This window comes from Protopterus annectens, chromosome 1.part2 (assembly GCF_019279795.1).
Source record: "Protopterus annectens isolate FY-2018-M chromosome 1.part2, PAN1.0, whole genome shotgun sequence".
In the NCBI taxonomy this organism is placed as follows: Eukaryota; Metazoa; Chordata; order Ceratodontiformes; family Protopteridae; genus Protopterus; species Protopterus annectens.
Window position 1 is genome coordinate 81,923,288 of NC_056727.1, and position 14,991 is coordinate 81,938,278.

The window sequence follows — 14,991 nt, forward strand, 5'->3', positions numbered from 1 at the left end:
ACTGCAAGTGTACAGCTGGTTGTGTCTGTGTTATCCAATTTAACTTCTGCTTCTGTACTCCCTGTTCTGACAGTTCTAACTCTGTTTTTCCCACTTTGTGACTTTTTCTCCAAGGCCTGCCCATTTCACATTCTTATCCTTAGTCAAACTAACATGTGATAATCGGTTATATTTATAAAGTGCAAAGAATTCCTGGGGAAATGAACAGCTAACTACACTGTTCCCTTCTGCGTCGCAGTACAGATTACGTAATACTAATCTGTTTGCATGGTTTCTAAACAGTTCTTGCTCATATTCCTTATCAGGTCCTGGTGTGCTACAATAATACAGGGTACAGTGCAACATATGCTGTTTATCAATGTCAAGGGAGGGGGACTTACTGATGGCTATGTTCATCAGTTCATCAGGGGTTGGGAGGGTGGCCTAATGGTTAAGGTCTTTGCCTTACAAACACAAGGTGCAGGGTTTGAGTCTCCCAAGGGATAATTGGCTAGGCTTACAATGGCTCACAAGGGCAGTTAGCCTAGTACTAACCTATGAACCTATGAAGCTCTTCGGTTACTGCCCCTGGACCAGTCGTGACCAAGTCCTGGCTGTACCAACAAAATGTTTCGCCCTCCGGTTGCACTACAAAAGTATCCATTTGTCGCTGTGCTTCCATACCCTGCATAGTTGGAACTTCTGCTATGGCAAATATCTGCATAAGATCTCTTCCCAAAATGTTTACTTGGCATTTTGCAGAAACAACAATTTTGCTTTTCTGGGTCATCCCTGAAACGGGGTCAGTTATTGCTATGTTGTGGGAGAGTGGCTCCCGATACAGCTGTGCATTAGCTGCTTTCACTAATATGTAATCGAGTGATTCTGAATTTTCTGGTAGTTTGAAAGGATGTATCAGGGTCCACGATGCCCCTGAGTCACACAGAAATTTAACTTCCCTCTCCTCTACCAGAAGTGTAACTTCCGGTTTCATATCTACTAAGTAGAGCTCTAGGCTCAATAATGCTATGTCTAAAATTTCACTTTCTTCACTATCTGCGATTTCCTGCACTTCCTCTATTTCTTCTGTCACATCCTTTACTCCCTCTATCACACTTGCATTTGTCTTTTCTTGGCTATTCCCTTCTAGTGATTCTTGACTATCATATAGTCAGTCCTCACCCTCCTTATCTTCCATGGCTACCTTCTTGTTTTGCTTGCAATCCCTTGCTAAATGTCCCTTTTTTCCGCACTTAAAACATTCACCCCTTTCTTTCTCTCTTCAAACTCCTCTGATCGCTTATCAGATTGTTTGTTTCCCTGGGCATTTTTCTTGCCCTTTTTTCCAGACTGTACTACATAAATTTCTGCTCCATCTTCTACAGAAAATACTTGGGCTTTCTTTTTCTTTTTACTGTTAAAATGCCTTTCGGCATGTCTAGCATATTCAAGTAGTGACTGTAATCTACTTGTACGATAGTCACCACGTGCTTTGTAATAAAGCTGCTTATAAGCAAAATACTGCCCTTTAAAAATGCATTCCTTAGCTGCTGCTCATACAGGGAATCATGTGTTTGGTCTCCAGGTATCTGCATTCCACAATGGTTATTAAAACACTCTAATAATCTAGCATAATATCTGTCAGCAGTTTCACCTTCTTGTTGGATGCATTGATTAATGCAAGTCCAGTCTGCCCTAGGCTTCCATTTCTCAGAGATTCGGTCTGTAAGACCTTTTACTCTATTATCCATCTCTGCGTTGCTATGTGAGAGTGGCTTGTGTTCTGCATCATGGGGATTCCAGTTGCCACTGATCATGTGCCAGTCTGGACCTATGATTTGTCTAACTACTTTTTCTACTTCTTCTCCATTTAAATGATAACTTAACCTCATGCCAAGTAAGTCTTCTAAGAATTTTCTAAAATTAACTTTTGGATGGGGAATTCCCTCTGTGGCTTTCGGGATGTCTTCCGGTGTCCATGGTTTATATACCAGGAGAGTTGGGTCCTGTCCTTCCTGTCCTGCCTGAGGATTTGGTACTTCTATGAGCAGACATATCTCTTCTTCACTCATACCTCATGAATTTTTGTTCATTTGATATAACTCAATATCCCCTCTTAAGTTACGTGTTCGAGACCTAGTCTCGACGGGATCTCTGACAAACGGTCTTGGCTTTGCGGAGACAGCCGGGTATAGCGGAGGTGGACCAGCTTGATCACTCGCTTCATATTCCGGTAAGGGAAGCGGAGGGGGCGGAGGGGCTGATGCTATTACCAAATTATTGTCCTCTTTATCTAGAAACATTGCTTTTGAATTATTACTCTTTTGTTCCCTACGGTTTGCTTCTTCAATCCACCTGTGTGCCTGAGGAATGCGTAATTGACGTTGCTTTTTTACCTAACCTTTTGTGTCGGTTTTAAGCTGTTTGACAAGCTTAATAAGTGAGGATTTTTCTAATTTGCCATCAAATTCATATTTATTAACCCATTTTGTATAGTACCTAACATTGTCGGCATGCTGTAATTGCATATATTTTGCATCTTCAGTTAACGGCGGATCTTGGGATCTTTTTGTGCACTTATTACCCATATTGTTCTAACTGTTAAAATGTTACACAGCCCTTCTTATTTTTACGTGGCACCACGATTTCTCTTTTTCACAGTTTATCTAGAATAACTGCCTACCTATTCTGTTTCCCTGATCTATGACAAGATTAAAATCTTCCTGTCCCTGACTTGTACACAAACAAATCTCCTGACAGATGATACAAATCAAATCCCTGATCTAAAACAGAAAAAAGGTAAATTCCTCCCTACCTGAGCCTCCATGATTGATCGTCTGGTTCGAGGAAAAACCATTAACTCATCCTCCAGTCGCAGATCAGAACAGTGGCTGACCTCTTTTGAACGACAATTCAGTCGGAGGTCTTTCAGAGCAGAAGAACCGATGTGGTCTCTTCCTCGTATGGTTTCATGCCACCTGGCCCATCTGACCTGAGGCGAAGTGAGAGTTTCCGGTCCGAAGGACCAATCTGTCAATGGAAAAAACAACTTCAAAAAGATCAATACACGGCAGGTTCAGGTTAAGGCACTTTAATTCTTGCAGCAAGGAGACAAAAACGTGCTAATACAGAGTTTGTCTAACTAGAATCAGGAAGTGAAGCTATTCTTATACATTTCTTACAAGACATTGCCTACTAAGCTGACGTAATAAATCACAAGTTCTTACAATATTGTTTCATAGCAACTGTTTGTCCATGATTTTCTGCTGACACTATCAAGTTTATGAAAAAAACTTCCTAAGAAAAATAACGTGGCCTTGGAGACCACTGGTCAGATACAACTTTTCACTATGTGATGTTACCATTCAAGATGCTATGGCTAATTTGAGCACAAAGCAAGCACAGATTATAGTACATTTCTTCAAGCAGTCTTTGTTCAACTGTCTCTATCTTTTTCTGCAGCTGTGCATGTTCTCATAACACGAACAGAGCTGATTGTTCAAGTTCAATAACGTTATAGAAAACAGTATTGTTCTATTCATTGTTTTTCTGACCTAGCAGATAATCACCTGCTTCTCAATAAATTTCCAAAAGGCATAAACATGAATTTTGCTGTGCTAGCAAATACTAGGTCAGAGAGCATCTTGCAGTTTCAGAAAGCATCTTGTAGTTTCATACAAAACTAAGCTGTACATAAAATAGATTGAAATGTGTTAACCCTTTTAGCTTCTAATAAGCACTAAACACATACATTAATACATATTTTTCTGACAACACCCCTTCCCATTGGCCCCACCCATTCAGCTGTCTCCTGCAGCCCCCTTTAATTTGAAGTCATCAGCCACCACTGGCATGGGGGGTGAGAACTTCGGTCCCTGGTGTGCATGGGGGGTGACAACATAGGTCCCTGCTCCTCGGCAGCAGTATGATACTGTCACAGGGTACCTTGATCTCCTCACCAGCTCAAAACATGGGTCACACATAGTCCATGGGAGGCTAGGTCAGGTTTGGTAGATCTGTTGGACAAGGAAAGGTCTCTGTGTGCAGCTGAGGGCAGGTTGTGGAGGAAAAAGGTATCTATCTATCTATCTATCTATCTATCTATCTATCTATCTATCTATCTATATCTTATTTAATTATTTTTTTATTCTTTTGTGCAGGCATGTCTTCTAGGGAAAGCGTTATTTCTTGCCCTGGGTCATGGGTTCATAGACTCATAGGTTCTTAATAAGCTTATGGTCAAAGCACACCATCAATAAGGTCAACCACAGGGGCGTGGCCAAGATGGCAAGGTGAAAGCAGCACTTTTCTGATGCTCTGTCTAAAAAGATTGTTTCTGACAGGATTTTTGTGTTTTAACTTAAAAAACTTTGAAGATTTTTCTCACAAGTTATATTTATTGATATTGTGGACTATCTGCTAAAAAGAAATTCAAGTTTACAAAGACTTTTAGCAAGAAATTTCCTGTCAGAAGTTCTACAGCTTAGTACAACAGATACAGCCACGAGTCACACAAGAGCCTCTCCTCAGGACAGTTCCATGACAAAGAACTTCACACTATAATTTCCAGTATACAGGACCTTTCTGTGAAAACGGATAACTTAAAAGAAATTATTGAGAACATGAAAAAGGAAAGTAAGAAACAAACAGAAGACCTAAAAGAAATAATTGCTAAACACTCTGATCAAATAGCAGCCATGGAAGAATCTGTAAATTAAACTGATGGGAGACAGATGGAAAATGACACTCAGATAGAGTTCCTTCTAAAACAAAGCAACCAACTATTAGAGAAAGTAGAAGACCTGGAGTCCAGATCAAGGAGGAACAATATCAGAATATATGGAGGTCCAGAAAAGATGGAAGGAAGTAACATGATCCTGTTCTTAAATGAATGGCTGCCTAAGATACTGAATCTTCCTGAATCCTTCTCATTTGGGATTGAGAGGGCTCATAGGTCTCTTTCCAATTCATCTCTCTTCAAGAACCCAGCTACAGTGAGATATATTATAGTAAAGTTTTATCAACACAGGACAAAGACTTAGTACTGAAAACAGCTTGGTTGGGAAATCCAATAGAAGTTAATGGGAAAAATATAAGATTCAATAATGACAACACTTCCACTATAATAATAAAAGGAAAATAATGTGCTCCTTTTATCAAAAACTTGAAAAAAGCTGATATAAAAGCTCAGATCTTATTTCCAGCAAGAATCAAGATTACCTTCTTGGATGGTCAAAAAATATTTAACAACAGTGAAGAAGCAGCAGACTTTGTGAAGAAAAGCAAACTGTTGGATAAAATAGAAGATATGGGCATCTCATTACCAAGTTTGAAAAGACAAGCAATTAATGGCAAATTATCCACAAATGACAAAACTAATAAAAAACTAAAAGGGAAATAAATCTAATAATTTTCATCTGTAATGTTATCCAGCAGAATCTATGTAAGTGTTAAAAAAAAACAAGCAGACAAACAAATCTTAAGGTAAATGTAAAAGTCTTCTTATTATATATATATATATATATATATATATATATATATATATATATATATATATATATATATATTTTTTTTTTTTTTTTCTCTCTCACTGGTAATTAGAAATTTATATGAACAAGTTGACTTAAAATGCATCTAGCTTCCCATCACTTGTTTAGAATCATATATAGTTACACAGCACTGAAGTAATGCTAAAAGCTTTTTATATATATTCATTATGCCTTTGGATTAAAACGTTATGAAGAAATAAGGTATATAATATTCTGGAAGCACAATCTCTTCATAATAGAATTACTATTGAGAGGTGAAAGCAATACTGTATATTCCCCAACCAATAGCTTTGTGTACCTCGGGTTAAAAAAAAGGGGGGGGGCAGTAAAAATGCAATTATCAGCAAGTAGACAGACTTAATTTTTATATTGTACTGAACTTGAGAGTAGAAATGTAGAGAAATTGATGTTTTATGTTTATAACTGATTTGCTATGTTTAAAGAGCATAGTGTCTTCATAGTGTCTCTATAAATGTATTTGGTGCTGTCGGCATGGATATGGCTGGTGCCATTAACATAGCAGTTTCCTTTTTGCCATCATCATGATGGTTGTATTTCTTCAGTCTTTTTTTTCTCTAGATGTAAGAATTTTGCTAACACAGCCCTCGAGACAGTTCTTACTGCCAGAGTGTTCAAAAGCTTGACTTTCTCAGAGTCTCGAGCACAGTGCAGCAGTTTTTTTTTTTTTTTTTTTGTACACAGCAGCTTTCCTTTTAATCTACAGTGTGAAGGAATGGACATTGTGACCTTTGAACTTTCATCACCACTTAATGACGCTATGCTACAGAAAAGATGTCGGAATCCTGTAGCTGCGCTTTATAATAGACTGTATGAGTCTTTTCAGACTTCATGAATGCAACCCCCTACGAAAACGAGCAGAAAAAGGTACTGAAAATTATTTTTACTATAAGTTTAACTAGTAATATCTAAAAGGTCATCCTGAATACAAAAATTACATGATCAGATAAACAGACAGATGTATATAGCTGCATATGAGCTTATAATGATTAAACTGCCATGACAAACTGAAATGAAACTAATAGCAGTAAAAATAAATATTGCTATACACATGGTTTATAGGCTTATGCTATGATTTGTAAAAAGCATAAAACGGCACTTATATGTTTAGAAATGTATGTATGTGATGTTTTACTCAACTATATACTAATTCAATGGATACGTGATAATTTGCAAATTCAGATCATAGAAGTTACACATATACAATTTCTTGAAAGCATATGCACTAATATAGACAGACTAAAGTGTATGTGTATATATATATATATATATATATATATATATATATATATATATATATATATATATATATATTTTTTTTTTTTTTTCTCCCTTGAGGGAGGGGAAGAATGGAAAGGAGCAGGAGTCATTCAATAACTCAACTCATATAAATAATATGTAAAGCTAAGTAAGCAAACCTTTTGATCTATATGTGCTACACATAAAATAATGAGATATGATGGGGGACATTTAGAATAAACCTTACACTAATTGTATGATATGAAATGGTTCGAGTTATTAGAGGTGTTTTTTCGAACCTCATAATTACTGTCCTCTGTCATAATATGCTTAACAAAGTTGATATGGAAAGTTTTGGCAAACATATAACTCTCTCAGTAATCACACTGAATGTGTGTTAAATGCTAGCTTAAAACTAGGAGGTCATTATGTTTAATACACTCTATTGTAAGAACATTGTATCAGTTGCAATAACAAATATATACGGTCTGATATAAACGTGCTATTTAGTCAGCTAGAATATCTAATATAAAATAAGTACACGGTTTTGTTTATTCCATTAGCAATAATAAGTAACAAATGTTTTATTAGCCAAAGACCTAAAGCCTTTACCATTTAAAATAGAGTGGCTTGTGATATTGTTACTACATTTTCCATTCATAGTTGTTTATCTGAGATAAACGATATTTAATTAAATATTATAAAAGATAGGCTAGTTGCTTTATACATCTTAGGAGAGATATTATCTTTTGTTGTATATTGTATTGTTGGTTAAACCAAGGCAGAAGCATTGGACTGATTCAGGCTAGTGATTGTAAGATGGAAGAAGGTGGTTTTGATGACTTGTTCATCAAACCAGGAATATTATATTCCATGTTTGGAGCTGTATATACTTTCAAATATATATTAGTTATGTTTAAAGTTACATTTTTGTCCAGGACGGAATTCATAACACAAAATTGTGTCTATAAATATGTCTTTGTATAAATGTATTTCACTTAATGTCAATGGCCTTAATAATAATATAAAAAGAAGAAATTTAAGTAAGTATTTAAAAGCAAACAAAGTGGACATTGCCTTTATACAAGAAACTCATATAATAGAAAAATATTTGAATATAATGTCTTTTAATGGATACTCAATACTTGTTGAATCTCATTATCAGACCAAGAGAAGGGGCACTATGATCTTGTGGAAAAAATCTTTGCCTGTACCAAAAATTATTGATTCATATTTGGACAAAAATGGTATGCTAAATATGGTAATATTAGAGATAAATAGAAAGTATATCACTTTAACATATATTGTATACCTGGTATTGGAGTAGAAACAGCAAATAAATACTTAGAATTAATCTCAATTAAAGCTAAAGGAGATGTCATATGTGCAGGAGACTTTAATTGGATCCTTTCTAAGAATGACACTACTAAAATGTTAATTTTAGAATGTATCCCCAACCAAAAAAGCTAAACAATTTTATTAGTATTTCATATATGAGAGACATGATATAAGAGAGTCAGAATCCCTCAAATACACACATTATTCTTATAGGTTTGCTACAAAAACAACTATTGATAAGATATTTGTTATCAATAATTTAATAACCAAAATGCAAGAAGTTTTAATTAGCTCATGTCCACTATCTGACCACAATGCTATTTTCTTTAAAGTGAACATGACATCAAGAGACCTGATTTTTTTAGCAGAGATTACCTGCATATAACACTAAACTAAAGTATTTTAGAGAATGGCTGTTAAAATAAATAAAATAATTTCTTGATGTTAATGATAATAATGAGACTTCTAGAATTATACTTTGGGATGCATTAAAATCATACTTATATGATAAAACTAAAAGCTGGTATTTAAACAAAAGACAGGAATGGGACAAGGAGTTAATAAAAATACAACCAAAGATTGATATATTAAAAAAGAACTTAGATACTAAAGACATAACTAGAATTTCAGAAATAAAACAACTGAATCTAACATGCACAGAGATTTTGAATCACAAAGTAGCAATAAACCTAGAGAGAATAAAGTTACAAACTTATTCAACTAACCCTAAAAACATGCACAGATTAGCAGTTAAATCCAAAAGCTTAGCAAACACTAATCATATTAAAGAAATTATGGATAATTCCAAGAATAAACCTAAACATATAATTGATTTAAAAGAAATATTACAGGCTTTTGGAAAATACCATGAAACAGTGAATACCACCAATCTAAATAATATTGAAATACCCTGAAGGACAAGTTCTTGAAAGACAACATAAATAAAAAATTAACAAAGAAACAAGTACTAGATTATTCAAATCTATATACTAAAGGAACTTAAGGAAAGAATACAAAACATTAAAAACAATAAGGCTCCAGATCTTGATGGATTAATAGGAGAAATATACAAGATACTTCCAGATGACACTCTAATGATTTTAATTGAAGCTTTTGAAGAATTCAGAAAGGATGACAGTTTTTTTTTTCCTTCGTGGAAATATGCCATGATATCACCTATCCTAAACCATGACAAAGACCCTAAACTAGTGATTTTTTATCACCCTATCTCTCTTCTGAATGTGGACTATAAAATATTTATATCGATTTTAGCAAACAGATTAAACTGATTCATGCCAAAATTAATAGCAGATGATCAAACAGGGTTTATTTTACACAGAAAAGTCCAAGATAATGTCATTAGACTTCTAAACTTAATAGATTATGCAAATAAGAAAAAAAAGGAATTATCAATTATCAGCTTAGATCTAGATAAAGCTTTTGATTCTATAAATTGGTTGTATTTATTGAAAGTATTAGAAATGTATAAATTTTCCCCAGATTTTATAAAGCTGTTAAAGAAATTATATACTACTTCCATATCATATATCAAAATTGGATCTTTTTTTATCAGGGCCAATTAAAATGCTAAAAGCCACCAAGGAAGGCTGTCCATTGTCACCTTTATTATTTGCTCTATCAGTTGAACCATTAGCTAATTATATAAGAACTAATGACAATATAATTAGCTTTATAATTAACCCAAACTATGGTTCCAAAATACAACTTTTTGCTGATATCTTAGTAACAATTGGAAATATAGATTCTTCAGTAAAACACAATAGAAAATCATTGCATAATTTTGAAAAGATTTCAGGCTTAAATTTTAATCATAACAAAATTTAAACTATTTTGCTAAACAAAAGAATAAACTCCAAACGACAGAGCCAGTAGATTTTTCCTTTTATTAAGACACACCAAAACCTCTCTAGCACCTCAGCTTAACAGCCTTCCAGAAGATAATACAAACAGAGAAAAACATCTCTTATAAAGATGCATCAATTACATTAAAATTCATCAATAAAACAATTAACCAATTTTATCAACACTTTATAATAAAAACTTCCAATTACATTCCTGGTTTAATCCACCAGGAGTTAAAGTGTTGTACTTTAAAATAAAAACTGTTTCTTTAGACAGTAATCTATTTTTTAAACACATAGTGTTTATTGCTGAAACTTGTTCCAAGATACTGCCTTTTAAACCTTCGCATAACCCTCCATGTACTTCATTAAAATGAGTGGCTACAGGGCTTTCTAATTTTTTATTCTTAATATCACGAATATGCTCTTGTAGCCTAACCTTGAAAGACCTCTTACTTTCACCAATATAAAATAAATTACATGGGCATTTAAGAGCATAAATAATACCCACTGCATTACAAGTATACTCTGTTACTGGTCTATATTTTATACCATTAATTTTATCAAAATATTTCACTATAAATGGACAAACAGAACAATTTCCACATGCCCAGGTACCAACCCTACTAATTTCATGACTTATATTAATATTTGGTAAAGAGAAACTAGCATGGACTAACATGTCTTTCAGATTACGACCTCTCTTAAAAGAAATCAAAGGTGAATGCCATACATTATTCAATGTATATCTTCCTTCTCTCAAAAATTACCAGTAATATTTTATAACTGCTATAATATCATCAGAGAGTACATTATATGATGTAACAAAATAAATTTTATTACACATTTGATTTAATTTTTCATGAAATGAAATACTATTATATTGATTCTTATTTTTAATATCCATTTCTGTCCAACATAATTTTTCTAAGGCTTTTTTAATTACTTCTGTAGTATACCCCCTATTTTTAAACATCTGACAGGAATTTAGAATTTCTCTCTCTAAGATATCAGGCTCATTACAGAGCCTGCTAACTCTTAGTAATTCCCCATATGGTAAAGAATTCATAATATGTGCCGGGTGGCAACTACGTCCATCCAAGGAATGTCCACCATCATCAAATTTTCTATGTATCCTAGTATTAATTTTTCTTTGTTCCACATTTCCTTTTAATATTAAATCTAAAAAAATAACTGAGTTTCCACTTTGTAAACCTTCAAATTTCAAACCTAGTCGATTAGAATTCAACAAATTCATAAAAGTAATTATAAATTCCCTACCTCCTTTACATAAAAAAATTAATTCATCTATAAACCTAAAATAATGAGTCACATATTTTTTTAAAAAAATCTTACCTGTACAAAAAAGTGACTTCAAAATAGCCCATAACCAAACTAGCATACATGGGGGCAAATGGTGCCCCCATAGCTGTACCTTGTATTTGTTGGTATATTACCTGGTTAAACTCAAAATAATTATTAACTAAACTAAAGTAAACCAATTCTATAATATAATTTGACATAGGACTATTTCCCAAAAAGGATTCAAGAGCTTTTAAACATATAGAATGTCTAATACTGGTATATAAACTCTTGACATCCAGTACTATCCAGAAACATTCTTCATCCCATGCTACATGTTTAATTTTATCCAAAAAATCGAAAGAGTCTTTAATATAAGACTCTAAAACAATCACAAATTTAGATAAATAATAATGTAGCATGATTCCAATATTACGTAAAAAGTAATTAGTAGCTGCCACTATAGGGCGACCTGGTAGATTTACTAAGTCTTTATGCACCTTAGATAGGCAGTAAAATTTAGCCATAGTGCACTTTTCTTTATTAAATTTAACATCTATATCTTTTTTGGACAAATAGCCAAGTCTATAGCCTTTCATTATAATATCTCTAAAATTTATTATAGCTTGGTCATATTCCATAATGTTGGATATTTTATACACTTCCTTTACATTCAAATGATTCATACACATTTGCAAATATTGTGAAAAGTGCATCACCACTATTTTGTTACCCTTATCTGAAGGTTTAATAACTAAATCTTTCCTTTTAGTCAGACTTTGTAGCGCCTGCTGCTCTCTTTTACTTAGGTTATATTTTAAAACACTTCTATTTCTTTTAAATTTCAAAAAAAGATCATCCACCAAATGATGAACCATGGCTGAAAAGTGAGAAATTCCTTCATGTCTAAAAGGTGGAATAAAGGTGCTTCTAACTGGTACTTTTGCAGTATCTATTAAGCAATAAGCATTCATTTCATCACCATCCCAACAAAACGATTCACATGTAAAAAAAGCTTTCACCTGATTCCAAATCACTTTCATCACTTTCTATTTGCATAAACACATTTTTTTCAAAATAATTAGATAAATGTAACTTGCGTATCATTTGAAAAATTTCTATGTAAATAACATGCTTCCTAGGAAGTGCTGTAGGTATAAATTTTAGGCCACTGCCTAGCACAGACATTTCATATTCAGTTAAGCTGAGTCCTGATCAGTTCATGACAGAACTACATCCTATATTTTCCACAACATTTTCCAATGACAATAACACATTACAAACATCAATATTTAGTCTGTTTTTGGAGATTATCATACCTCTGATATTGTCCATTCCTATAGCTGTCTGTACGCCCTCTTTTCCTCTCATAATGATCTCTTTGGTTCCGAAAATTATTTCGTAAATAATCAGGATCCTGTGCCCTAGGTAATGAAGGAAAGTTAGTTGTTTCTTCTTCTGATTCACCCATGCTGCTAATTGCTTCAGAAGAAACAAAAGAAACACTTTGTTTCAAATTGATTCCGTTTTCACATTGCCTCTGTTGTTTCCGCTGAACCAGTTTCTTAAAGGCATAGCCGCTGTTATAATCACGGATGTCTCTTTCCAGCTTATTGATTTTCCTTTTAATGATATCATTGGAAACTTCTAGTTTTACATTATAACTGCCTAATATTAAATTAAACTGTTCAGAATTGAATTGTGCAGTCAAATTATTGCAACAGATTTCTGTCTTTCTTTATTTTACGTTGCTTCACAGTGTCTCTTTCAATAAGAATGTGTAACCATTCCGTCACACATTTGTGAGCCGCCTGTGCCCACCTAACTTCAAATTGTTTATCAGTAACATCAGTAACATCAAAAGGGGTTGTAGGTGTTTTCACAAAATGTAACCCTCTTGGTGTTATGTCTAAATCAATATAACGTTGTAAGCTCAAGATACTAAAGTGCAATGAATTCTCTTTAAATAACATTTTTTCAAGAGAATCTAACGACTGCTGAATTTCCACTGAAACATTAGCCACATTGGGCCGACCTACACATTGAAAGGGGTTATGTGGTCTTCTATTACCCCCTTCTTTAAGAATTTGTTCCCAATTTTTAACAGTTTCATTACTTTTAGAACCAGAAATACCTTCTGATTGCATTTCTCTCACTTCTCTCACTTCTCGGACATCTCTGGATGATCCCAAAAATTGTTCCATGGTTGTTTGTCCATGTTCAGATTCTTCTTCCCGAAGCATACAGGGCAATTGTAGAAAGGAAGAGTCACTGGCCAGGAAAATATCCAAACCACAATACAGAAGCAAATAAATCCAAACGACAGAGCCAGTAGATTTTTCCTTTTATTAAGACACACCAAAACAGCCTTCCAGGAGATAATACAAACAGAGAAAACATCTCTTATAAAGATGCATCAATTACATTAAAATTCATCAATAAAACAATTAACCAATGTTATCAACACTTTATAATAAAAACTTCCAATTACATTCCTGATTTATTCCACCAGGAGTTAAAGTGTTGCACTTTAAAATAAAAATTGCTTCTTTAGACAGTAATCTATTTTTTAAACACATAGTGCTTATTGCTGAAACTTGTTCCAAGATACTGCCTTTTAAACCTTCGCATAACCCTCCATGTACTTCATTAAAATGAGTGGCTACAGGGCTTTCTAATTTTTTATTCTTAATATCACGAATATGCTCTTGTAGCCTAACCTTGAAAGACCTCTTACTTTCACCAATATAAAATAAATTACATGGGCATTTAAGAGCATAAATAATACCCACTGCATTACAAGTATACTGTTACTGGTCTATATTTTATACCATTAATTTTATCAAAATATTTCACTATAAATTGACAAACAGAACAATTTCCACATGCCCAGGTACCAACCCTACTAATTTAATGACTTATATTAATATTTGGTAAAGAGAAACTAGCATGGACTAACATGTCTTTCAGATTATGACCTCTCTTAAAAGAAATCAAAGGTGAATGCCATACATTATTCAATTTATATCTTCCTTCTCTGAAAAATAACCAGTAATATTTTATAACTTCTATAATATCATCAGAGAGTACATTATATGATGTAACAAAATATATATTTTTTAATAATGGAGAATAAACTCCACCCTGGAAAAATATGAAAACTTTAATTGGGCAAATACTAGGTTTAAGAATTTAGGGGTATATATATAATATCCAATTGGAAGGATACTATACAAGTAAATTAAACAACTCTAATAAATACTGTCAAGGAATACCTGAACAAATGGAATAAACTGTTATTTTCAATGGAAGAAAGGTTAGCCTTAGTTAAAATGATTATATTACCTAAAATCCTATAAATCTTTCAAACTATAATAGCATCCCCTTCCAAAAATTAATGAAGCAACTCAACTCTTCATCAGTTAAATTTTTATGGTTTCCACAAAAGCCAAAAATTAGTCACACAATGCATTACAGAAATTGGGAAGAGGGTGGAATAGCTTTTCCACACTTAGAACTATATGCAGAATCAACCATCCTCAATGTAATAAGTCAATGGATAAATCATAAGTATACATCTAATTGGAAAAACTTACATAAAATAATTTTAGTATCTAATAGTGGGGAAACAATAAACAATGACATATTTACGGAAGCAGAAAAAAATTATCTAATCAGAAAAAACTTCTGTTATAATACAAATA